Below are 27,704 nucleotides of genomic sequence, written 5' to 3'. Positions count from 1 at the left end.
CAGACTCCTAAGCCACACAAATACATAAACATACCCCCAAAACCATCCGCCTCACAGACTACAACATGTTAAACAGATAAGGTAAGATATGTTCTGAGAAATCTTTGGCTGGTGACATAAATTGCTTTAAAAAGGGACAGACAAGAAACACAGATTGTTTCCTAAGATGATATATCACCAAGTCAGTGTGCTCATAAGCAATCTGAAATCCAGTGCAAACCTTATATTCACTTACCATATTTTAACTCAGAAGAGAAATGCATAGTGAAAAGGGCATCTGTCTGAGTTAGAGTTGAATTCAAATTCTCCAAAAAGCAATAGTACTAAACCACAATGCCATCACAATGAATTCCAGTTCAAGCTCCTCTGCCTTTAAAGTCTAAAACAGTGATGTCCAATAAAAATTCCTACAATGGAAATGTTCTTTGTCTACACTGTCCAATACGGTAGCCACTAACTATATGTGGCTACTGAGCACTTAGAATGTGACTATTGTAACTGAGGAACTGAATCTTTGATTTTATTTAATTTTAATTAATTAAGGTAGCCACATAAGGCCACTGGCTATTATGATGGACAAGATAAGACTAGAAAGAGGCTTTCTATTTTGCTAAATTTATTATACTACCTTTTGGATTCTGTTACAGCTTTAAAGAAAATGAACTTCGGAAATGCTTATGCTAGTGTTATTTACTATCCAATTTATAAGTATGTCAGTTGTTATCAGAAAAATATTTCCATCAGCCTGCAAATACAGTCACTTATTCCTTGAAATGTTATTAAGTACCTCCCCATGTTGTAGCAGGTCCTGGCTTGGAAGATATACATATGAACAAGACTGTCCCTACTGGCAGAGAATAAATAGTCTAAAGGGGTACAGAATGGACAAAAATTAGCTGTAAAGCACAACAGTGTGAGTGTACTTAATGCAGCTGAAATGTACACTTAAAAATGGTTAAAAAGGTAAATTTTATGTTATATATATTCTACTACAATAAAAACAGAAAGAAAGCCTAATGAAATAAAGATAGTGAAATAAAAAATAACTTACAAAAATTAACTGTAGGGAATAAACGATAGACAGGTAAATTGAGACAGATGGATAAGATGCAACTGGGAAGTAGTGCAGAGTAGTTAAGAGCATAAATTTTGATATGAGAGTAAGTTTGAGTCCCAACACCATCATTTACTAAGTATGTCATCTTAGGAAGTGGCTTCACCTCTCTGAGCCAACATCCTCATTTGTAGATTGTTGTGAAGATTCAGTGTGATGACATACTTAGGTCAATAGAAAGTGCTTGGTAGCTGTGATCAATAGAGCAGAAGCAACGACCATGGGGCCAGAGGCATGTAAAAACGATATGCAAGCATTCACCAGACAGACAGGGCTGTTCGAGAAACATATGCAGAGGAAGACACAAGGGCATGAGCAGAGAGGAAACAATGTCACCCGGTAAATTTGATGGGCTGGAGCCCTAGATAGGGACATATCATAAATGGTTTTTAACTGCCATACACACGAGTTGTTTTTGGCTTTTGTTCTTTAGGCAACCGAGTCACTGAGGAAAGGAACAAACGTATACACCTTGGAAGTTTGTCAGCCCTGCTCTGAAGCCTTCAATATACGGGCTCTAAAATTTCAACCAGGAAACTAAAAGCACAAAGCGAAAAGGAGGGGAAAAAAAAAAAAGGAGCTTTGTTGGGTAGTCAACATACACATGGGAAACCATCCACCGCTCCTGAAATTCTAGGAATTTCCCATTTTTCAGGGCCCTCCCCCAATTCCATCTTCTAGACTCTTTTTGGTACAATGCATGGCTTGGGTAGAGGGTGAGAAAGACTGTAGTTGTTTTTTGTTTTGGGCAACAAATGTTAGCTAGCTAGGCCATGGCCTGCCTTATAGCCAGGTTTGCAGCCTGCAAGCTAGTCCCAGACCCAAGCAGATCCAAAAACACATTTCTTTGGACTGACTGAGCATTAAATTCACATCTGCCTCTTCCCTTTCTACCCAGTGAGTGGAGTGCCACTTGGGCCATTAGCTTTTGTTTCTCTTAGGCAACATGATAAACCATACTTCAGGAATAACAGAAAATGCTTTTGAATGCAGGGACATAGCCCCACAAGTCCGCACTGGCTGGCAGAGCTTCAAGTTATATTTCCCTTTCTCTACCCACAAATGTCAAGGTCACATTTTAAAAAGTGCAACAAAAACAATGCCCTTTTCCTAATGTTATTTTCTTGACATGAAATCTTAGGGGCAAATAAAATGAGTGGGGGGAGGGGAAGCCAAGGACTCAATTATATAACCTATCGCGCCCACATATTTATTTGCTCAGCTTAAATGTTGCTCATAAAGTGTCTACATTTCTATGGAAACATTAATAAACTTCCATCTGATCAACCTACATCACCTTTCATACAGTTTTTCAAGCTTCCAGCTTTGTAATTACAGCCTTGAAACCAGAATGAAAACAGAAAAGCCAGCCCAAGATTATGACATTTCAATTTTAAGACATTTAAAAAAAAATAAAAACAGTACACAACTTCAAGGCTGTGCATACAGACTCAGAAGGTGGAAACAGTTTAGGAAGGCAATTCGATTTGATGAGTCAGAGGTCATTAGTGTTTCTATGGAAATATAATACAGGCATTTCTCAGAAAACTGCATGTACTGATGAGCCTCTGACATCTTTCATTTACAATTTCTGGTTCTCTGGAGTAACAAAAGGGATTGTTGATAATCCTTCGATTCAGCCTGGAGGTTAAATAAATTTCAAAATGTACACATACAAGAAAATGTATAAAACAATCTTGTCAGTTGCCATTTATTGAATCTTTACTATGTGCCAGGCATTGGCTTGACGCTTTACAAGATTCTTACTGAATAGTAGCTACATCTTATAGGTTAAAAGAGATTATTATACTGTGTTATATGGAAAGCCACAAGTCAAACCAAGAGAACTTCTATTCAGAGCAGTCTGACTAATAAAACCCCACCTTTGCCCAGTATCTACATTGCAAAAGCCAGATAGAAGGAAATCTGACATTATTTCATAGAACAAACCCTGACACGACCACAACAGCAGGGCCTCAGCGTCCAAGAAGAAATACCACACCTTATGAGTCCATTTACAAACCTCCTCCTCCTCAATAATCCAAGATGTCCATATCAGAATCAGAGTAACTTCACCAACCAGATAAAAACAAAGTATAAAACTATAAATGAAAGAATAAATAATTAGGCAAGAACCAGCTTCTTTTGAAAAAATTATTAAGTTGCTCCCAGCAGGAGTAAGGAAAGTGAAGGAGCTTTTTTGGCTCATTTTCACATAGGCCAGAAATTAGTTTGAACACAGAGAGTTTTTGAGGTCATTTCAGCAAGTTCCCATACCATCCTCAACAGATGGTTTGATGGAACCGTAGAAGCCAGATCTGCTCAGGAAATCCATTAGTGAGGAGCAGAAGCAACCAAAGAGACGCCCCACAGGCAGCAGAATGTGCCTTTTCCTTATTCTCTTTGAAAACTACCATATAAAAATGGAACAGCATGGATGCTTGATGGGCCTTGAAGATGTCTGTCCCTTTGGATCCTGGAAATTTATCCTAAGAAAAGGGTCAACAATAAAAAGTACAAAATAGGAAGCCACCTAAAAATTCAACCACAGGATTAATTAAATTATAGCACTCTATTAAATGGAGTATTTTGCAAACATTGTAAATGTTTATCAAGACTTTATAATGGACAAATACCGTATTTAAAACACATGACATAAAATTGTTCTCTCAAGGCTTTTGAGCATTTTGAGCCTTGCCTCGCTCAGGCTCCGCTCCAAACTCTTTGGAGTGTACTTTTTTTCCTAATAATGGCCCTTGAGCCATTCTCTACTACTGTTGGGGCCTGCTTCTGTTTCTTTGAAATGTATCTTTTTCTTTGAATAAACTCCTTTTCTGCAACTTAAGAAAAAAAAATTGTTCTCTCAAAATAAGCTCAGCTACACACACACACACACACGCCATATACATGAAAAGGCACATTTTGGTCTATATTTTTTCCCCGAGATTATTTCTAAGTGTGGGCTTTATGGATGATTTTTTCCCCTCCATTCTACTTTTCGGACTGAAAATATACTGTTTTCATAAACAGATAAATGTGCATTTAAAAAATCCTAATAACAGCCCGGCGCCAGCCATTCCGTCTGCCAGTCACATCGCGCCCTCTCTCTTATCTATGTCCCGCTCCCTGGCCCCACCATGTTGTCTCTAAATTTTTTGGACAATGTGCGGCAGATGAACAAGCGGCAGCTCTATTACCAAGTCCTAAATTTTGGAATGATTGTCTCCTTGGCACTAATGATCTGGAAGGGGTTAATGGTCATAACTGGAAGTGAAAGTCCAATTGTAGTGGTGCTCAGTGGCAGCATGAAACCTGCATTTCATAGAGATCTTCTCTTTCTAATAAATCGAGTTGAAGATTCCATACGAGTGGGAGAAATTGTTGTTTTCGGATAGAAGGAGGAGAGATCCCTATAGTTCACTGAGTCTTGAAGATTCATGAAAAGCAAAATGGACACATCAAGTTTTTGACCAAAGGAGATAATAATGCAGTTGATGATCGAGGCCTCTATAAACAAGGACAACATTGGCTAGAGAAAAAAGATGTTGTGGGAAGAGCGAGGGGATTTGTTCCTTATATTGGGATTGTGACGATCCTCATGAATGACTATCCTAAATTTAAGTACGCAGTGCTGTTTTTGCTGGGTTTATTTGTGCTGGTCCATCAGGAGTAAGAAGCCTGCCTTGCTGTTTCTGGAAGATGCCGCACTTTTTGTTACTGATGTTTGGAGTAGATGCTGGTCTGTGATTGGTGGCGTGGAGAGCACACGTGGTGGCACTTCTTGGTAGCACTGGTTGGTGTTAGTTTGTGTTTCCACGCCAGAGTCTGTGTGGGCAGGTGTGTGTGCACCACCACGTGCACCCGAGGGGACTTTCAATCACAGGATTTCATATGTTGTCATTGTCACACTTTTGCATTTTTGTACATTCGTGAATTTTTTATATTAAAAGGTTGAGCCAAAAAAAAAAAATCCTAATAACAAAATGATTTGGCTAAACTCTCTAAATCGACCACTTCAACCAAAGGAGACCAAAAAACTACCAGATATTCTCTAAATAATTTCTAAATTACTTCCTATTAGAAACACAATTCTGGGCACTAATCTTTCTTACATAGTAGTCAGTCATTAATGCTTACAGCTCAGTACCATTTCTACCACCCAGCTTCGGAAATCCATTGTGTAGCAGCAAAGACATACAACATCTTTAACCTTTCACCCCAGGATCTTCGAAATCTGAAGCAAAGCTAGTTAATCATATCTATGAGATAACGCCAAAAGAAATTTTAAAAAACTATTCAAACTTGGAGTTAAGATAGAAGAATAACAACCAACATGTTGTTTAACCAATAGGTTTATAGCACTACATAAATACAAAGGATACTCCACAAACAGGATTATGGGTGGAAAAAACTACTACTTCTTAGATGCTAAACTTGTCTGCATCCTAAAATTAAATTCAACAAATATTTACCTAGCGTTTTCAACGGACAGGGCACGATGCTAGATTACAAAAGTGATATGAAGACAAAGCTGACTGCCTCTATAGTCTTACATATTGTAAAAGGGAAAATAAACAACTGACTGGACACGGGAATTACAAAGTAAATGTCCTTACGCAGAAGCTAGCAGCAGTGGTCTTATTTCTTCTTAACAGCACTTACTTCTTCCTAGGGGAACTGGAAGAGACTTGATGGCGAATGGCACTTGAATTGGGTCAGTCAGGAAGGAAAGGGAGAATGTAAATAGACAGAGACTGTCAATAACTCTCAGCAAGCCATATATATCTTTTGGATGTCCTTACACACAGTTGGCAAATATCTGCCCCAGAGGCAGTCATATCCTAACAGATAAAGATTATAGAGGTCCCGTCTGACATGTTCTTTCCTAAATGAAGTCAAGAGGGCAGAAGCGCCTATCCCAGCACACACACTACCCTCATCCTGGGTTGAGTTTCATCCACCCACGTTTTCACCTATACTTTCCAACTGATAACCCCAAACTTTCAATTCCAAATGAGACTGTTCTCCTGAACCACAGACCCATCTATCCAAACTCCCACTACTGTCAATATCTACCAGGTGAATCCTGTATAGGCTCCATCAAATTCAACATGTCAAATTGAACCTACTATTTTCTCTTTGTGTTCCCAAGTCAGGTTCCAGGGACCACCAACTCTCATCCCTTAAACCAGAGATCCCCAGGGAAGCCTCCTAGGCTCCCACTTTACCATCCTCCCTCAAATCCCCACAACAATCAACATAATCAATCACCAGGGCATTTTCATTCTCTCTCAAATGTCCACAGACCTAGTTTAAGCCTTCTTCCCCACCCTAGAATCCTAGGCTGTTATAAGTGCTCTGCCTGCTGCCTTTCCTCGCTCACTTCCGAGAACTGCAATTTCCTAATCCACTGAAAAATCCTCTGTTGGCTCCCCATCTTCAACTCTTTAGCATGACATTCATGGTCTTAAATTACAAAAATAAACAAATTCAATAACTGAAAAGCTACTTTTGCAACTTTTATTTCCCTGACACCTCCTGAAGCTTGAAAAGGGAATACATTCCTATTTCCAAACTCTAACTCTTTATACAGAGATAAAAATGTCTATGCCAACTTTGATGTTAAAGCAATTTCCTAATATTGAGATATCAATAAAGTGATTCACTAGGGAGGCAGACACCCGACCACTAGCCTTGCTCTGGTACAGTCCATCCTCCACATCCATAGGTTTCGAATCCACAGATTCAACCAGCCATGGATCAAAAATATTTGGGGGGAAAAAAAATCCCAGGAAGTTCCAAAAAGCAAAATTTGCACCAAGCACTATGCTGAAACCATGCAAATGAAGTGAGATGCAGCTGTACCTTGCTGTAGCCTATATGCAAATATAAGTTATATGCAAATACTGCAACATTTTATGTAAGGAATTTGAGCAGCTGCAGATTTTGTTATCCAAGGAGGGAGGGGGTCCTGGAACCAATCCCCTATAGCTATCAAGGAACCACTATACTAATAAGCCATTTCTGTAATGCTGAGTGATCTACTGTGCTCTGTTTCTCTTCAGTAAAAGGAGAACCTACCCCACTGTCTTAGTATTACTTTCAGCTCTACAGTGTATGAGTTTATCAAAAGTTGGCAGCTGTGTGTACTAGGGGTACAAATCATATAATGTTAACACCTGAGGCACCCCTGAGGGGTTGCCAAGATTCTTAGATTATTTTTTAACTAGAAGGAACCTTATAAATCAAATCATCCCTAATCTCTTCCATACCACCCTAATCCTCATTACAGGAAGGAGAAAGTGTATAAACAGAGAAAGATTTGTAGCATCTCTCTGTAACTTAAACATAATCATGGTCCTAACGGTTTTGGCATATTCCTAATCTAAAAATGGGAACAACAGTACTTACACATCACAGGACTGTTGAGAGGATTAAATGAAATTTTAAAAATTTAAAGCATAAGAGATGCTTGGCGTACAGTAAACGTTCAATAAGAGTTAGCCATTATCATCATAGCTGGTAAAGTCATTCTGACCTCCACCCTCCAAACCAGAAATATAAGTTTGGGATATACTTAGGAAACTGATTTCTTGATTTAAAAATGTAAACCACTTTGCAGCAGCTATAGAGAAACTGTTCCACTCTGCACAAGCATAAGGGCATAGGGCCTTTTATTAAGTCATCACCCAGTGCTATTATAAGATGTTTGTTGGCTTCTTGACGAGGCTACAGCATTCACATGAAACCTGACCTCTGAGTCAACCATTCAGATCTTGGATCATCAGACGAATAAAATAAATGATTGGGGCATGTTTAAGAGCAAGACACTAGTCTACGCTGCCTCACTAAAATTACACTCTATTTGTATAATGCATGCTTCCTTAGAGTTCTTGATACCTGTTATAAGTTCTATCAACTTAAAGGTAAAGTTCTTCTAGCATTATCATGCATTAGCATTAGCACTGGCACAAAGATAATGTTAAAGTAGCATTCTTACTTCCCTATATCCGAAAATTAAGTGAAATACCAACAACGTCAGGCTTCCACGGCAAGAGACCATTATTTGGTATACAGCTGTTCTGACCTAACTTTAGCAATCCTCTTTCTGAATGTGCCTCACATTCCTAAATAAGTCAAAGTGACCCTAATTTTCAGAAGCAAATATTGGCTAATGATGTCATATGAGAAGAGCATACTTGTGAGGTAAACAAGGCAGACTGAAATACAAGCTGACCTGGAAACTGAAGCTGTGCAGACATACTGGTTACTTACAGTCCCTACCATGTTAGTTTTCATGTTTTTTAATTCATGTTCGTCACTTTTAATCTTGCTCCAAATAGTATTTAAGTAGCCTAATGCTATTTTGCTTCATTTTCTGAAAGGCATTAAAAGAATTAAAATTCCCTCCCATTTCACACAGAGAGATCAGCTTCTGTATCGTATGCCAGGGGCCAGCTCTGCCTCCCCACTGGCAAGGATCTGTCCTAAAACTCCACAATAGCATACTTCTCCAACACCACAAACTGTCTTTTGGACTTTGTTCTTTTCCTTGGAAACACATAAAGTATCTTTTTAAAAAAATATCATAGCCAGTTAAGAAAAAAAAAGTTACAAATTTTAAACAAGCAATTTTCAAAGAGCACACCTGTCCCCATGCCTAAAAATGGAGGAGACATTACTCTGAAGTTTGGTTTTAATTTTGCATCCACCATTAAAGTAATGTCTTCTAAATATAGTAAAACCTTGGATTGCGAGTAAGGTGGTTTGAGAGTGTTCTGCAAGACGAGCAAACATTTCTAGTACATTTTAATGTGGTAAACGAGTGGTCTTGCAATACGAGTAGTTTGTTTCCAGAACTAATTATGCTCGCAAACCAAGGTATTACTGTACTAGACTCCTTAAAGTACAAATGGTCCTTAGGATCCTCCTCTGCCTGAAGCTGATGCTGAGATTCCAAGAGTGTGAGCCCTGGAATCAGACAGACCTGGATTTGAATCCCATCTCTTCCATTTACTGGGCCAAGTCAAGTAACTGCACTCAGTTCTCTAACCTGCAAATGACAGTAATAATGTAACTCTCCATATAAGGTTGTGGCATATAATTAGCACACGGTGAGCACACAATAAATTTCACTTTAAGAAAAAAGGCAAACCCTTAACCACAAAATTTTCAGAGAAAGACAATGGTCACAAACCAAGTACTACTTGGGCTGATTTTGCACATGAACAGAGTTGCTAAATCACAATTTAGCTAAGAAATCAGTTTGAGACAAAAACTTTTCTTTTTAACAGAATGAACACAAATAGTTTAATGTACACTCTAAACGAGAAAGAAACTAAGTTTTTGTGATTTACAATTTAAATGGTAAAATTCTAGACAGAGCACATACTGGTAATAAAATTTCAGACTCTTGGTTTGACGTCTCTATTACTTCATACCAAAGCACACTGATAAATATTACCCTGGGCTAAGCTCTGGGTTGAAACCCTGGGTACAAAGTGTCATAAATCAGTGAATTATATATTTTGGTTTATGCCAAGTATTAAACAAATTTCATTAAAATACCAATTAAACCACATTTGGCCCACTATACACTACACCGTGGAATTAGAAACCTATTAAGAATACATTTCGCAAGATGATTTATCAAGAATTCACAGGAAATATTCAAAGATATGCCTAGCACAAAGTACAATATAGTAGATACAGGAAATCAATTCACAAAGTAAACTCCATGAATAAGAAAAACTCTTCTATCTTTAGATCTGCATATTATCATAACTGACTTCTAAGAAAAGTCCTCATAATTTCTTTCCAAGTGCAAAATGTTTCTATGAAGAATTGTAAAGATGCTATAAAATAATCCAGAACCGAAACTTTTCGTTGTATAATAGCTAGAGGAACAAATTATTAAAATAGAATTCTGGGGGCGGCCGGTTAGTTCAGTTGGTTAGAGTGCAGTGCTCATAACACCAAGGTTGCGGGTTCGATCCCCACATGGGTCACTGAGTTGCCCCTCCACAACTAGATTGAAACAACTACTTGACTTGGGAGCTGATGGGTCCTGGAAAAACACACGGTTCCCCAATAAAATTCATATTAAAAAAAATAGAATTCCTCAAGTATTTTAACAAGCAACTGACACAATACAAAATTAAATAAGGAAAAAATGACAGTAGAAAATGGTTTTTCTTATTCAGGAAGTGTTAAAGATAAAAAATCAAATTAAAATGTAAACAATCTTTTTAAAATAATGGAATTTTTTAATATTCAAACTATAATCTAGACTCGTTATGGAAGAGTTATATCAGGTATCTATTATCTCCATCGAAACATAATGCAATAAAATGTTAATTAGGTTATAATTATTATAAGTGTAAATTACAACTATAAAAGACAATAAAATAAAAGCAATTGCCTTTTATTGCACTTGAGATAACATGTTTCAAAACTGCTGGCAGTATCCTTTTTCAAACTTGTTTTTCCAACATTATCTAATTAGAAATCATAGAAAGGTTTATAATGTCTTTATAGGTATTTCAATAAACACTTTATGTAGGCGTACAAATACCTACAAAATTACACTATATTTTACACCCAACTTCCAGAATTTAATAAGCACTAAGAAATGCAATGTTTGGAGAAAGACATGAGTTCCTTAAGATAAAATCCTAACTCACAGCCATTCAATGGGGGGAAAAAGATATCAGAAAAATGCATCTAAAAATCTCCTTTTCTACACTACCTTGGAGTCAGCTGAATTCTCCTGCTGAATGGGGGTGGGAGGAGGTGGGGGAGAAAGGGAAGCAAGAGGAATGATGAAAGGGGAGGAATGAAAGAAAAAGGGAAGAGGAGAAGAAAGGTAGCCTAGACAGTAAGGTCTGTGAAACTGTGGTTCAACTAACTTCCAACCAATTTCCTCCCCTCAGTTTACTCAAGTGGAAAATGAGCACACCATCACTTATGTCAGTTTCCCAAAGTGAGGAGACCACTGGAAGATTTTAAGTGGTACAAAGAGAAAGCATTTTAAAACATTCCAAAGTCATTACCTTTAATTCTCTTTCAATCCTTCTAATTACAGCAGGAGAAAAATCTCAGTTTGGTGCTAGTTTGTCTATCGCCTTTCTGCCTTTCTAACGCTTGCTAATCTCCCTTTCTAAAAAAAACCTGATCAGAGACACTTGGGCAGACAATATCTTAGCTAGAATTTAACACAATATTATTTTAATTAAATTTATTTTTACTGTTACCTTCTATTTATGATAATTTCTCATTTAAGATGATAAAATTTCCTTTTAAAATAAATTTGAAATTGCAAAGTATTAACCAACTATTCAATAGTTAAAACATTCAACAAACAATATATTAGGAAATGACAAAAATCATGATGGTGATACAGGAAAGACTAGAGTTTAAAAAATACTGATATAGTGGACTAAGGATATAAGTAGTGGTAAGTTATTTTCAACTTTAAGCCACAGTTAACTCATCTGTAATATGGAAATATCACACATATCAAAGGAAAGTTGTGGGAAGGATTACATTAGATAGTTTAGTACAGTGCCTGACACACACTGAACACTAAACAACCATTTGTTCCCTTCCCTTTTTAAGGCTGTAACAGAAAGCAAGCCCTTTTAAAGACCTCGAGAGAGAGGCTTTGGGTTGGGGGTGGGGAAGCCAGGCTTCCTGTGTATTAGAGGCCTGGGCATTTGCTTTGGTTGTGATACTTCCCACCAAGAACCTCCAGGGACCTGGTCTTGCTTTTTACCCTGATAAAGCTGCAGTTTACTCTCCTAAGGCTCATAATTCTAGTTACAAGTGACTGGGAATAAAGTGCTTCAGAAAAGTGGTACATATCTTAAATCACGGAGAAATCAGACCCCAAAGGATAACAAGAAAGGCAGGGCCACTTTATAACAGATGTCCAAGCTAAAAAAAGTTATTTAATTTGGGTAAATTCAACAATGCTATAATGGGAGGGGAAGTCACTAGGTGGTCCATAAACCAGCCCTGATCTCTTGATCATGTGCTATTGTCCAACTAGAGCCCACAGGTAAAAGAATCCTTGGGGGGGAGGGGGAATGGCTCCCAGTTCCCTAAGTAGGAGTGCTCAGAAAAAAGGAACTGAATATTTTAGTAAGTCCAACCATTGTGTAGTAATAGGAACTTTACTTTACATATATTGCCTAATTTCTCCAAACATACCTGTGAGGTAGTTCCAAGTCAATTAATTCACCAAATGGCCAAATCTCCAAATAGCCAATTCTCTAAATTTACCAAAACTCTGTTTCAAATATTTAGAGTTTATAATAATTTATATTGATGTGACAGTTTAATTAGCTTTTAAAGATTTCTGCCAAATAGAGTGACAGGATAGCAGCATTTTCAAGAATGGTCAATGTGTCTCTGCTGGAAGAACTAGGGCCAAGAGAGGAGCTGTGTTGTAGAAAGGTACAGCCCCGTCTGAGCTGCAGGTGATGGGAGAAAGAAAAAGGGAAAAAACGGTAGAGTAGCAATTAAAAAGATGGAGAGTGACAACAAATTCTGTAAGCTCAACAAATCAGATTCAGCAAATTGATTTTTGCTGAATTGGCTATTGAGTAAATTGAACATTTCGCAAACTAGTTTCAATGACTTTGGATTTCAGTAAACTGGCTTGTGTAGCTATAAACCAGGTGATATTAACCTTACTTACAGATAAGAAAATTGAGAAATGTTAACTTTCCTAAAAAGTAACACAGCTACACTGCAGGTTTTCACACATTACCTCATTTCATTCGTAAGTAATATCTGTGTGGTGAGTCTACTTCCTTCACCACCACCTTCCCAAATCAACAAAACAAAACAACCACACAAAAGTAGGAAAGGATTTAAAACCAAGTCTAACTCTAAAGCTCATGCTCTAACATTCCTAGACTCCTACTGTGGTAACTATATCATAATAACAATTTGCTGAAATAATTTTAATTGCCACTCCCACCAATGCAATTTTGTCTATCATATACAGTAACTATTTGCCCTTTTCTGCAAAAATTTTTATCTGCTATTCAGAGTTTGAATGGTATTGTTGCGAGACTAAACTGGGATAATTTCAGGAAAAAAGTCAAAATTTTAGAGATCTAATTATTTTATTTAGCCTGGACAACCTTTTTACACATGATTTCAGATCAAATATTGCAAAACTAAAACTGCTTGAGAACCCCAATTAACATCTTTAGGGGTCCCAAACTGGGGATCCCTGCTTTTTTCCTTTCATTATCTTGATTGGGGGGGAGCATACAATTTTCTGGTCAATTATTTTGATCAAAGTCTAGATTGTTCTCATTAAATAAATGTGAAAACTAAACTAATCCTAAAATCTACAAGATCTATGTAAGACATTAGTGCTTACACAAACTATCTGTCTTACTCCTGGATTCTTCAGGGGTTTATCACATTTATAATGTCTTATCTCACCTACTGACACATAAAACCTGACTTTTCTTACAGTAATAATTAAGTTTCCTTCTTATATTAATATAAGATAGTAGTTTAAGGATCTCTAAACAACTGAAAACATATTCTGCCCTTTATGGTAAGCAGAAAAATTCCCTATTCACAGATCTTATGATAAAAATCCATATATAAGGCATTTAAAACATTAATATTTTTACTTTTACACTGAGTATAACCAGAAACTTTTACTAACAAAGTTCCCATTCCTGTAAAATATTTTAAGAACCAATTAAACCGGTTACTTTTTAAAAGCATTAAACATTTGTTCTGATTCCTCATTGGGTTCAAAAATCTCTTTGATGTTAAGATGGGGGAAAAAGATCTTTTCAGCAAATCTGAATATTGCAAACTGACACTCTGAAAAATGCCACCCTACCTTAAACCATTTCAAGTACATATTTTAAATGCTCAACGAAGAGATGACAAACTTAATTTTTTCGTCCATTTCAGACATCTCTTTTCCACTCTAATAGTGCCTCCTTTTAATTATTTCTGATCTCCAATGTACACCCAAGGCTATCCTTAATGTTTTAGCTACCAGAATGTGATTCTACCTAGCCTCTTTTGAAATAAACAAAAGCTATAAATTTAACTCAAGGCAGCTTTTGTAGTTCAGTTAGATTCAAGGTCATCTCAAGGCTTTTAATTACTAACCAGGATTTGAGGATGTTTGTAATTGGTATAGTTGAGGGGAAAAAGCAGCTGGCTTATTCACTTTCTTATTTAAAAGCATTATAAAACTGTGTCTTGATAAATTGCAACTTCTCTGTCCACCAGTGGTGAGCACATAGAAGCAGAGCAAATAATCTTCAAATATCTGTATTTACTCTCAATCAACATAAACTAAAAATCACTAGAAGACTCTAACTTTAATTTCAACAAATATGATTTATGCTTTAATTCAAAATTTGTAAATAGCCAGACTCCCAAAATATTTCTATTTCCATCTGAAACCAGCCCTGTTAAAAACTGCAAATGCCTTTCAAATCAGCGTAAGATGTATTCAGGTCTCTTCACTATCAAACCCTGTGCAGGATTAGTTTAGAAACCAGCCACGGAGGAACCTGTGCAGATTATGCAGAATTTCTAAAGGAGTAAATTTAACTTCACTCTCCATGCACTTAATTTCTGATCAAATTCAGTTGTAGTTTCAGGATTTATTCAAGACTTTGATGAAGATGGCATAGTTGTATTATTAGAAGACACACACACACTCTCTCTCTCTCCCTCCCTCTCCCTCCCTCTCCCTCTCCCTCCTCCAGAGTCTTCGCCACCCATTCCCCCATAATCTATAATAGAGAGAAGGTGGCCGCAGAAGAGTCCCTAAGCACTGCTCTGACCAGGCTGGAGATGCCGGGATGGGGACGTGGGAAGGCAAGTGCATGTGAAGCTTGGTGCTAGAAATCTAAGAATCAAAGGACAAAAGGCATTGGGAATGACCAATAAACCTCCAAAAAATGAGAACAGATCAAATAGCCTACCATAGTGCCTTAATTCTGGGTACCAGGCGTTTATTTAAAATTAAGTAGTGCTGACACTAGATTTTAGTATATAAGACATCTTAGTGTAAATTGAACTGGATGTCGGTGAAGGTATATTGAGGTACATCTAAAAATCTATCCCCCCAAAATAAGCCAAAATAAAAGACAGCACAAGATGGTCTGGGCAGTATTGTTAGTTACATGAGGGAGAAACTAAAAATTATCTAAATGTCCAACGATGAAAAACAATGGGCTGTCATATAGCTATTAAAAATTTTAAATAAATTTGTGTCAAATGAGTAAAGTACATAAGAAAAAAGCTTTAAACAAAAAGCATAAAACATAATGGTATATATAATGATCACGACAAGCAAAAAAACCCCTAGGATTTGAAGTCCAGAAGAAAACAAGAAAATTTTAATAGAAGTTGCTTGGAGGAAAGATTATAGGTAATTTTCCCTCCATTTTCTGCATTTTCTACAGTAATCATGCATTTCTAATTTTAAAAACATTGGATTCCTAAGCAGCTCACACCTAAGGACCTAAGGGCCACAGGCAATTCCATTTAAATTGGAAGAGATCACACCATTTGAAATTTAAATACAAGATGCTAAATCCCTCCTGCTTTTATTTATATGCAAGCACTTCCAACTGTGTTCCCTTGATGTGTTCCTTCGACAATGCTCTAAGTTGCTTTACAAATAAGGCACTGGAAGCACTGGGTACTCCCCAGCCAGAAGCCCATCTAAGCTCCTGAAAACTAGCTTTGGAGAATAAATTTACAGTATTTCACACATTTCATATGACCTAGAAATGCTCGGTAACTGTTTTTTATTAATGGGGACACTATATGAAAAGCAAACTTCCTCTGAAATATTCTGAAAAGGCTCACAGCATTTAGAAAATTTTATCTTCAAATGTTAAATGCATTTCTTCATCACAGTAGTACTTTCAGTAACTGCTTGCCCTCAGCTCTAAATTCCAGCCCAACTATCTTAACAGATTTGATCTGTCAGCAAGTAAGGGAATAATTTTTTTTGTGGGAAAGCAATTGTAATTTCCCACATTAGGTGATTGATTAAGTTCTCTCCTCTAAAAGGCTGATTGGTTTCCTGGTGCCAGTAAAATGATTGATGAATATTTCAACTGCAGCTCCCTTGCTACCCCCTCCCCCATGCACTGCTGCCCCTTTCCTGCTGGGTTCCCTTTTTAAAAACCGATGGCATTTAAGGAGGTTTTGCAATTTTCCTTAATGAACCCACGTTCTCAAATGTAGGGCATTTACTTTTAAGAGGATAGGACTCTTCTCAATGCTGAATTAGTTCTGCAGATACAAATCCCTTTACAAGGAATGAGGAAAAACTGAAATTAACTATAGGTGTTACTCAGTGAACGAAATTGTACCTACGAAAGAGAAAGTGTGCCATGGAGGGGTTATAAATTGGCAAAATTATCATCTTAAAAAAAAAAAAAGAAAACTCGACATCTAAAAGAAAAAAAAATAACTACTTCTAATTTCACGTTTACATTACAAACTGTCAAAATACTAGAACTTTAATTGTAAATAGTTCTATAACGTGAACCCAGAGAATGGAATTTACATGTAAATTATGTGATCCTACAAATTTTAAAGTAGCCAGGAATTCTAAAATCAAAACAGAATAACAGTGTAGATGTTCTTTGAGGGATGACTGAACAGTATCTGAAATCAGAATCATCAGAGAATCTAGCTGTGGGCACCATAGTTATGTGCTTTAAGTAGGGCTTTCCTAAATTGCAATTTCCTGTTTTACTCAATTCATTCCATCATAAAGCTGAAATATCTGTTCAGGGGTTATCTAATTTAGCTCCATCATTTTATAGGTGGGCCCATTGAGACATGCCTTTTTAACAAAGCTAGAATCAGAACCCAGGCAAACCCCAGGCCCATCAACTATTTCCTGCAGCTCATATCTGTTCAAATAATGTGATTGGCCTCCTCTCTCAAATCCTTTCCTACTCAAATGACACTGCTACCATAAACTATTAACCCACACTGCCACATCTTTCTCGTCATCTCTCTTTGCTAGGAAATCACTTTCTATTGGACAATTGGCTCTTATATTTCCATTTTCCAAGGGTCACATCAACCTTCTTGGATTGGTTCTCCTCTCTTTCATATAGCCACCTTCTGTGTGGCAGGAATTTAAAAAAAAAAAAAAAAAGGTACCAGGGACAAAGTCCACCTTTTCCTAAACTGCATTCCCCAATGAGCCAAGCACACAGCCAGGAGTTTATTGGCCATCGCGTCTTAATCTGGTACATCTAGTCACTTTTGTTACAAGAAGAGCCACATTTCCATAAAGAAACTACATTCTGGTTCCAGGAGGGCTCATCAAATCTTGGGTTCAGTTTCAACACACTTTTGACTTATATACTGGCCCTAGCTGTCTCAAGTGACTGAAAAGCACATTCCCTTCCCTTGTATTTTGTAGACTTTCTCCAACTACCAGCAAAGGACTCAGATTCCTGACCTGGTCATTCCTTTCTTTCATTCACTCATTCAACATTCATGAAAAACCCAATTCCTTGTGCTTAGTGCTGAGGATACAGATAACAAGATATGGCACCTCTGCCTTGAGCAGCTCAAAACCCCTTTTTTCCTTAGCACCCCTTAGATTCATCAAGGATTGTCCCTGAGCCTGCAAAACTGTTTTCTGGTCAACTGTTTTGGGTTGGCTTATTAAAGCCAACATGAAAGAAACAAAGTCACTTGCATCTGTAAGAGTGGATCTTTGTGACTCTCTCTAATCTATAGGGAGTTGAGTTCTGGGCTTCCTCAACGACTATAAATGCCTGGATTCACAAGTGCTTGCTCTGGGGCGGACACTATGCTTGGCACTTTACAGACTTTGTCACTAATCCTAATAACCCTACAGTGAATTTCAGAAACGTTATAGTGGTGGGGGCGGGAGGAGGGTTGGGGGGAAGATTAAACCTAGGAAACAAATTATTAATGCTGTTACTGTGAAATCTGGGACTTAACCTCTGTGGGCTTCAGTTTTCACATCTGTAAACTGGAGATGATAATTAAACACCTACTTCATGGGGTTATGAGGATAAAGAGATTAGAAATTACATAATAAGCGCTATATAAACGTTAGCTGCTATTATTAAATGGGAAGACTACAGTTCAGAGAAGTCAAGTGACAAAGTCACACAGCTGTGATCTTTGTTCTGTCACACTCCAGAGTCGCTGCTCTTTCCCTCTCACACCATCTAACCAAAATCCTTCCTCCCAGGCTGAGACTACTACAGCCACTTCTAAAAAACAAAGCTCTCTAAATAGATACCAGTGGGGGGTTTCCCCCAGGTGGTTTATTGTCCTGTGAAAAGGGCATTTTAGGGGAAGGACTGTAAGGCGAGAAAGGAAGTCTCCTGACAGGTTACATTTCAACAGTACAGCAACAATATGGAAGAAAAAAACCAAATCTGCCTCAGCTATTACGTTTAGTAATTAAAGCAATTTAACTCAATTGATAAAGAATGCATTTAAAGATTTCATCTGAAATCTGAAACAAAATCCAAGCACTGAAATAGAAAGGAAAGGATTGTTTCTTATGACTAAATTGCAACCCGCACAGAACACAAAAATGCTTTAAAAGGTACATTACGTGACACTCCAAGAACATCAAGATAATTACAGAGTTCTCAGGAAGGAAGCCCAAGTATCTCCCTGATCTTTTGTTACCCACCAAGCTTCATCTTAAATTCTGATCCAGTAACTCCTTATTGTTATTCACATTGTTATGTGGCATTTCTTCTGCCGACAATCTCACTACAGAATGAATTCTACCTAGCAACTATCCTACGGAATAAATCCCTGTTTAACAACACAGTAACTGATTTACACTAAAATGTTACTCACACTAGGAAAGGGTTTTCTTAAGCCAGGAGATGCTTCTCCTATAGAGACTATCACCACCTCCTTCAGTGAAAACTAGGTTAAAAGGCAAACCAATCTACAAAATGACATTGCCAAAATCACAACTTTAGAAGACTCAAAAAGCCAAACATGTCTACTGAAAGCAAACAAGCAAGCTATTTATTCTTGATGGGAAGTTTTAAAAAGACAGGATTTTTAATCTCATATAAATATTTCATTAGTTTTACAGCAATGACCCTTAATAGTAAGAAAGTATTTTTATGTTGTCAGATATCTTTCTATAATTATAAATCTACCCTTTGTGAGGAAACAGGCTCTATTGGGAAATTTCTGCCACAAGATAATTAAGAGTTAAGCAACAGGTTTCATGTAGCAGGTAGCAAAAAAGCCTTATCAGAGAATTCAGTGAAGGTGAACTATAACGCACTTCATTTAGTCTCAAGCAAAGAAAACTTAAATGAGTTCATTTTCAATTTTACTTCCTCCGGAGCCCTTTTACGGAGGCAAAAAAAAGAAAGGAAACGAAAGAAACACCAAAGTAATTGAGTACTAATAACAGTGTCTTGTGAAGTCACCATTTTCTTACACATTACGTTAGTTCATTTAGAACAGGGGTTCCACATGTTTTGGTGTGAGTGGTCTTAATCCATTACGTATTAATATAAATAATATCCTTTTAGGAAAAATAATTATTTTCCAACAAAACAAAAAAATCAATGAAAAGAGTGGCAATGTTTGTATTTTTCTAATCTCTTTAATATCTGGCTAAATTTTGGCAGCTAGATTCTCCTACATGCATTCAGTATGTTGTGATATATTATTTGGGTTGAAGTATAGAGGCAGAAAATCTAGCCTCACACAGAAGTATTTACTTATTAAAATAATTGTAGATATTTTTCTTTGCTAATACACCAAAACTTAGTAGATGCTTGTTTCTTAAAGGTTAGTTCAATGGGAAATCTAAAACCATATCAATGAACTGTGTGTACTCTGTTACATTAAAATGCACTGGTCTGTATGACATTTTGAACAGATCTTTTACCCATGCAGGATTTTGTAATATCATACACCCAGTGATTTGAAAAATACTCCTTCACTAAAATAAGGTGATCTTCAAAATATTGACATTTCGTTACACAATAGCAAAAAATCACATTTGTTAATAATATTACCATCTGTCTCATCAGAAAAGGCTTTAAGTATTAGGAAGCTGTCAAGCTCAAAGTGACAGGTACAAGATCTCCAAAATTCTAATTGTTGCTTGAAAGCTCAAATTTTATTCACTAGCAACAAACACTGTCAGTTTTCCTTGGAGTTACAGGCTTCCTGTTCATTTTCCAAAAAAACTGTCTGCCAAATACCCAAATCTGAACAAACCATAGTTTGTTAATTGTTCTTTCAAGTAAAAATGGTGGTCATGGAAAAAAAAACAACAGCTAGTACAGCACTTTTCCTTAAAACTACTACTCTATTTTGGTATGCAGCAGAAATGCTTTGTGTACTCGTCATACAGTATCGAAACAAGTGTGCTCAAGGGTCGAGAATAAAATTAATCATTTCCACTTCATCTAAGGCTTCTTAAGTGAAAATGGCTTTTTTTAATACAAGCATATGGAGGTGAAGAATATAACCACTACTATTACAGTTGAGTGCCTTGATTTCTGCGAAGGTGCCAAGTTTTTACCCATCACTGTTTTTTCAACATCAATGCAAATGTCAAAATGGTGGAAAAGGCAAATAATATATTACTATAAAAATAGTTTTGAGCTCAAGAGCTTCCTGAAAGGGTCTCAGGGACCCCCCCCCAGAGGTTCGTGGACCACAATTTGAAAAACATTGGTTTAGATAATACAGTAAATCACATTTAATGACTCAATAAGTGGGAAGAGATTAAGTCTGAAACAACCCAGTAATGAATGATCAACAAATGATGAATGGTAGAAAATAATACAATCCAACTGAGTATTATTTCATTACTTCTTTATAAATTTAAAAGGCAAGCGATGAGGAAGCAGGATAAAAAGTATATAAGGCTTCACAGAATTGTCCGTGGTTTGTGTTTTTTTTTTTTTGAGAGAAAAATTAAATTGCATAAATTGGAGTTGTGATAAAAAGAACACTGCATCTGATCCAGTAGGGCATAAGGAATTAACAAAAATGATCAAGACTGAATTTTTAATCCTTCCAAGGTGATAAGCTTCAGGACTGAAATGAGTGCATGAATTAAATAAAATTAATTTTTTAAGCGAAAACTCAATACAGGTTAAAGTAATTCCCTTCACTGCATCAGTCTGTCCTTCATTTTGGCACAGATTTGTTATGAAATGTTTCCTGAGCCTGAAACCATGGAATCATACCTCTCGTTTCCTTTGGACTCAAAGGAAACATCATAGAAAGTTTAAAAATTTGTTCAATCATGTCCTTTTTCAATCAATGGTTTTAGAGGAAAAAAAGAACACAAATTTTGACACTACAATGATGGATTGAAAGAGCAAGCAGAACTCACTCATTGACCTCTGAATGCTTTTATAGACAAATCTAAAATTCTATGATACTATGAAACATAAGCAGCTGGAAATAAAAAGCTGAGAAGCCTATCCACCTCTTCCACATGAGGAATTTAGTTGTGCATTTCTCTCTCTCAAATATGATCCTTGAGTATATTTTTAAATGAATTATAAATCGTTTCCAATGCAAATAATAGTTGTTCAAGCATCTATACCTGATAAATCCTTTGCTAATACCATCACTACAGGTCCAATGAGCTAGAGCTCCTTAGGCAAACAACTCCCTCTATCCCCATTACCAAATTCTTTTTATAATTTCTCACTTTGACAATGAGAGCAAAGTCACTATTCTGGTTCAAACCACCCACAGAGTATATCTTCAAATCAAACCGCCAGGATTTGTTTCCAGAATACATTACATGTTGCTGCCTAGGGAATTGGTTTTGGAAACATTACACTTGCCAGCTGACTTTATCAACAGTGCCCATAGAATTGACACCAACTTAAAGGCAAGAATCTTTCCAGAAAACAGAAAAATATGCTACTACTGCCATCTGTGGTTTATGCTTGAATAGCTTGTAAACAAATTGAAGGGTGTACTGTTCACAATTAGGATCCAAAGACCTCATCATTTGAAGATACTTTTTAAAGTTAACTCTTACTATAACAAATTGCAGTTTCTTTAGTATACGACATAAGCATTTGTGCTTCTCTTTTTGAACTTAGTATTCCATAATGCGGATGGATAAACCACAAACTACCTTGAATGAAAATGTTTACAATACATAAGGGCTAACTTTTGTTTTCCCCAAACACAAACTCCTCGGAAATTCAAAACACCTGAATGTCTCCTGTGACCTTATAATGAGGATAACTTCTCTTTTGAAATAATGATTATCAATATTAAAACATTCCCAAAATTTTTAAAGCAAGAAATGTAGTTTTAAGGAAATCCAGGAACTGTTTAGAGTTTAGTCTGTTTGTTCACTTTAAGATAAAATTTGAAGGTTCAATTATTCCTGTATTTTTTTAAGAACAATTCCAAAATGCAAATGAAGCTAAAAGTACCCTATTTTCACAGGTTATTTTCTCTCAGTTTGCTTTCTCAAATGACAACCACTGTAGCTTAGGGATCAAAAGATTTGCTGCAGCTGGGGGTGGGGTAAAAAGCAATTCAGCTCCCCAACAGCCAGCTGAGGAAATCCTGGTCTTCTCCCCAACGAAATCACTGTTAATTGGAATTACGGAGTTACACAGTAAAGTCTTATTTAAATAATCGTAACCAGAGGAAAAAATCTGTTTTCTTGAGAAGCTGGTCTACGCAGGCTACTTTTTAACAAGCAGGTAATAAGGAAAGAACAAAATAAAGTAGGTAATGTTTTATTGTATTTTTAAAAATAAAGTTCTCTATTCTATAGTTATTTCTAAACCATACTGAAAAGCAGGTTAGACTTCTCACATTGGTTTTCTTCTAATTTTCCATTATTAAGGAAATTAAGGTCTAACAGCCTTATCTTTTTCATAGGGACAAGTCATTTTGGAAAACAAGCAATAAATAGCAGATTAGGCTTGATTCTAGGAATACTGTACATCAAAGTTACATCTAGAGATATCCTTTTTTTTTTAAATTTAAGATTAAGCTAAGATGAATCTGAAACTTCAGCTCTAACAGGAGCTCCACACCTGAAAAAAATTACCTGCTCAGTACTTCTTGCCGACTTTTAATAATGCAGGTATTTCTAAACCCTAGTTACCATTCAAAGGTATCCATCAACCCCTAAGAAATTACCTGAGCCAGAAAAAAGCTGACCCTAAGAATACGAAAGTCTGAAAGAAAATATTTTCTTTCAGAATTTGTTGGTTTGGGAAATACTTCCAAAGTATAACAAAGAGTTGGGTACATTAGATCACTACTTGTGTGGGCATGCATATTCAATAGCTACCTTCTGTTTAAAATTGTTTCAAGGAAACTTTTATTCTTTGCTGAAATGCAAGCTTTGTTTATCTGTTGATTTAGAACTTTGATTTTTTTTTCTATGACCCTTTTTCACATGAGATTGGTTCACACAAAATAAGGCATTCTTATTGTCCTATTTTAAAAGAATACATAGATTTGACCAACAATGTAAAATTTACTCTTAAAAGGCATCTTGCCCAAATTTAACTTTCAACCGAATTATATACATGGAAAAAATACTTAAAAAGAGAAATGTCATTTAACTTGGCTAAAAGGCCAAAATAAACATAACAAAAAACTAAGACAAGGTCCCCAAGATCTTGATGAGCATGCTGAAAATTAAGTCTCCTATGTTGAAAGAACTATCCTGAATTCTGAAGCCACAAGTCGCCATCTGAGCACAATTCAGTAATGGGCCAATTCATTCAACAAAAACCAATAAATAACTACCTAGTTATAAAATGAAGTAATGGTGTCTTAATACTGGATGAAATTCACTTACACAGCCCCAGGCCCCAAAACATGCAAGCATTATTAGCAATTTAAAGCCAACCTACACAATAAGCAATACAAGCGGTTTAAGAAACTTCCCTCATCACTATCATAGCAGCAGTTGGCATTTCTACCCCCATATTCTACTAAACTCAAATTAGGTATTTTAATCTAAAGTTTATTTTTTTACCTTTGCCCCACAACCCGAGAAAAAGAAAAAAAATTTTGAGAAACCAAGAAACTATGAATAAAATATGGAAATGCACGATTCCCCACCCTCCTCAACCCCCAACCTAACTCCCCTTCACGTGCTAAGACATGAATGCATACACACAACTTTTTGCTATAAATTTCAGAATGATTTACAGATTAGGAAGCATGTCACAATCACAGTTTGATTACACAGGACAGAAATACTCAAAATTTGGTGGATGGTAAATCTAAGATTGGAAATGTGATCATCTCACATCTCAAATGTTCAAAATCACCAGTGAATCTGTTCAATGTTGCCTTTCAGTGTTCTGTGGAGGTCCCGAACATACTAAAAAAACCAAAACAGAAAAAAAACAAAAAAACCTGCTGTTTGTTCTAAAAAACAATACTATATTTTTTAAATCAAAGTAGAAAATTCCGAGGTGACTCAGAATTAACTTAATTTTTAAAGTCACAAAACTGAAGTTAAATTATCATGGAAAATATTTACTAATTTATTTTCAGAGACAAACATTTGGATAGCATGGTCATAGCAAGAAAAAAACGCATCATGTTATTTAGTGAACTCTCTTTTCCTCTCAAGTGTAATTATAAAAAACCCTTTTAATTACTGATAATGGCTTATATAACCTTCCTTTGCTTGAAACATTAAAAGCCTACTGCCTCATTCTCTTAAAATAAAATGAACAAAAGAAATATTCAGCATATATTTCCTCAAATCATTCATCTTCCTTTGAAACCCCAAAAGGGAGCAGTCCTCTATTATGACTAAATTGAGTTCATTTTTGTTATGAAAACCTACAAGCAGCGACTGAAAATATCTAGCACAGTCAGCACAGGGAATTCCTGGAAGGGTGATGATGCAGCAAAAGGCTAGCAACTCTGTTCCAACAGAATAATAAAAACCATTTAAAGGACTGTAAATTCAGTATCAATGGCGTTTCCGGCAGGAAAACATTTCTAAAATTCCACCTCCAGTTTATTTCTTCATGACACAAACCAAAAGACCTCCTATCTATTGTAGATAGCTATCTATTGCCAATATTTTATACAAAATGGAAATCAGTCGGGAGGATAAAAGGCAGAAGAATTCATTTTTTCTGCTTAGAACTTAAGCAGTTTCATTTACTTTTAGAGAAAAATATCAATTAGGAAGTATAAAAGAAAAAGATGTCCCCACCATTCCAGAAATAAACTTTTCTTTTTCTTTTTTTTGGGGGGAGGAGGGTAATTCTTCTGTGAACATGTTAAGTTATAAGAGATACTAGATAACATAAATTGTAAGACAGGACACAATGCTCATTTTTACACTGAAAAATAAAGCATCCCACAACAGTCTGGTGTTTCATGTATTTTCTTTTAAGACCATCAAACTGCCAAAAGTCCCATTGTGTTTTCAATAAATAGGAAATATTTGCAAGCACTAAGTAGGATTGATGTAAAATATTAAAGCCAGCCTAGCCTATATGGATTGCTCGATAACATTCTTTTAAATGGTTCTGACCAATTGAGGAAATGAGACTATGAATGGGAAATTTGATTAAGAGTTAAAATTACCACTGAGTTCTTTAAAATGTACTAATGAATAATTAATAGCAAATGCAGTTCCTAGGTTTCCCTTACAACAATATTCTCAAGTAGAACTGAATCAGTCTGCAGCAAAAATCCATCTACATGTTATGCACAGGTGGTACAGGAAGTATACACACACAGAAAGGCACTATGAAAATACACACTACAAGATCTGGGGCTTGGGTAAAAAATCAGCATGGTAAATTTTAGATCAGGATTCACAACATTCACACATTAATACCAAACCAAACTCCACTTAAAAAGCTTAAAAAGTCAAAAGCATTCAAGAAATCCTTTGTTCCTATGATACTGTCTCCTTCTACCCTAACTGGATTCCAGCCTCCTCCTTTGTGACACCGGATTTTATTGATCTCAAACATGTTCACATTCAGAAATTAGTCTCCAAAGACATCCCATGGGACTGCCCACCACCTAGATACTACACATCACAGACATCTTTAAAAAGGACAGGAGCTTTGAAAACATATCACTATTTGGTTAGCAACATCAACTGAAGTTAACCAGGTTGTCCTCTAAACAGAATTTACCCCTTAACTAGTAAAAACAGCAGGTCTACTGAATTGGCAATAATTGTATGAAGGTGCAGGTCCACCCCAAGATTCCTCTCCTTCCGTAGCTCCTCATTCATTCAACAATTGAGCGCCTAAGTGACTTATAGTCAGGTACTTTCCTCACACCTGCCAGGTCACTGTCCTGATTGAGAAACTTCTTGCTGAAGCAATTAATTTTTAGTGCCTCCTAACTGTCCCGGGTGTTTGCATTCAATTTGAAATCTGTTACTTGTTAGACACTGTTCGGTCCTAGATCTTTCAGAGAATTGCGAGTTTATGGCACAGAGAGGGGAGGAGGCACGGATCTCCAAGAGCCTGCCCTTTATTCGGAAATGAGGAGATGTGAAAGGTAGAAGACAGGGCAAATAAATAAATAAATCGGGTTTGCCGCCGGAGCGTTTGCCTGCCCGTACGAGCACCCTTTGTAATTCAGGCCTCCCGGGGCTATCGCCTGCGCTAATTGCTCCAGGGCGCTTTCCAAGTTCAAAAGTTCACCTTTTACGACCTCACAAAAGCTCCTTACACGTTACCAATAAAAACATTCCGCGGCAAACACCGAGGGAGAAAATATCAAACAGAAACAAATAAAACACCCCGCAGGGGGAGGGAGCCAGGCGGCGGAGGGCGAATCAACCCCAGAGATAGCCCCGAGGAACCTAAGGACTTGGCCGGGACCTGGGGGCAGGGGAACAGCGGTGGGAAGGGCCAGGCCAGGTGAGGAATTCTTCGGGTCCGGGATCCGGAATCGCGAAAAGGACAAGGAAAACGGAGGTGGGGAAAGCGCGGATCGGGACCTGCCGTAGTCAGAGGGAAGGCAGGTGTCCCCAGCACCCGGTTGGGCCAGAGATCTGAGCTAACAGAAAAGGGGGCTAAGCGGGAAAGGAGCAGAGGGGAACGGAGTGCGGAGCAGGCACCGAGGAGTCCAAGAAGGAGACGCCGGACGGGTAGCTAACGATCTGAAGGTGGGCGCAGAGGTGGAGGTTCGCAGTAGTACGCGGGGCGCACGGGGAGCGCGCGGGACGGTAGAGAAGGAAAGCGGCTCCAGAAAGGTGTGGGGCAGAGTGAGCCAAGGGGACGTGGGTGTGGCGTCGGGTCGGCAGGGCGAGGAGGGAGCGTCCGCGGAGGAAGGAGGGACCCGCGTGGGGGAGCACGGAGGGGACTGGGGGAGGGGAGGGCTCCGCGCTGAAGGGACCCTTTGGGGCAGAGGCCCCCACAGAGGAGACCCCGGAATGGGGTACAAAAGGGGAGGCTGCGAGCAGAGCGGAACCGAGGGGGCGGGGAAGCCCCCACTGACGGGACCTGAGATGGGGACCGGAGAGGACCGGCCTGAAGGGACCCGGGGGAAGGGGAGAGCTCCGCGCTGAGAAGAT

General features: G+C 37.4%; 1 protein-coding gene and 1 pseudogene across 2 annotated transcripts in view; one reads left to right on the top strand and one right to left on the bottom strand.

Annotated features, from left to right (window-relative positions):
- NR6A1 (nuclear receptor subfamily 6 group A member 1) overlaps window positions 1–27,704 on the bottom strand; it is a 204,950-nt gene that overhangs the window by 176,563 nt on the left and 683 nt on the right. The window lies entirely within an intron of this gene.
- On the top strand, window positions 4,252–4,944 carry LOC109391348 (signal peptidase complex catalytic subunit SEC11A pseudogene; annotated as a pseudogene).

The sequence above is a fragment of the Hipposideros armiger genome, unplaced genomic scaffold (genome assembly GCF_001890085.2).
Source record: "Hipposideros armiger isolate ML-2016 unplaced genomic scaffold, ASM189008v1 scaffold_290, whole genome shotgun sequence".
In the NCBI taxonomy this organism is placed as follows: domain Eukaryota; kingdom Metazoa; phylum Chordata; class Mammalia; order Chiroptera; family Hipposideridae; genus Hipposideros; species Hipposideros armiger.
This window is presented reverse-complemented; position numbering and strand designations above follow the sequence as displayed.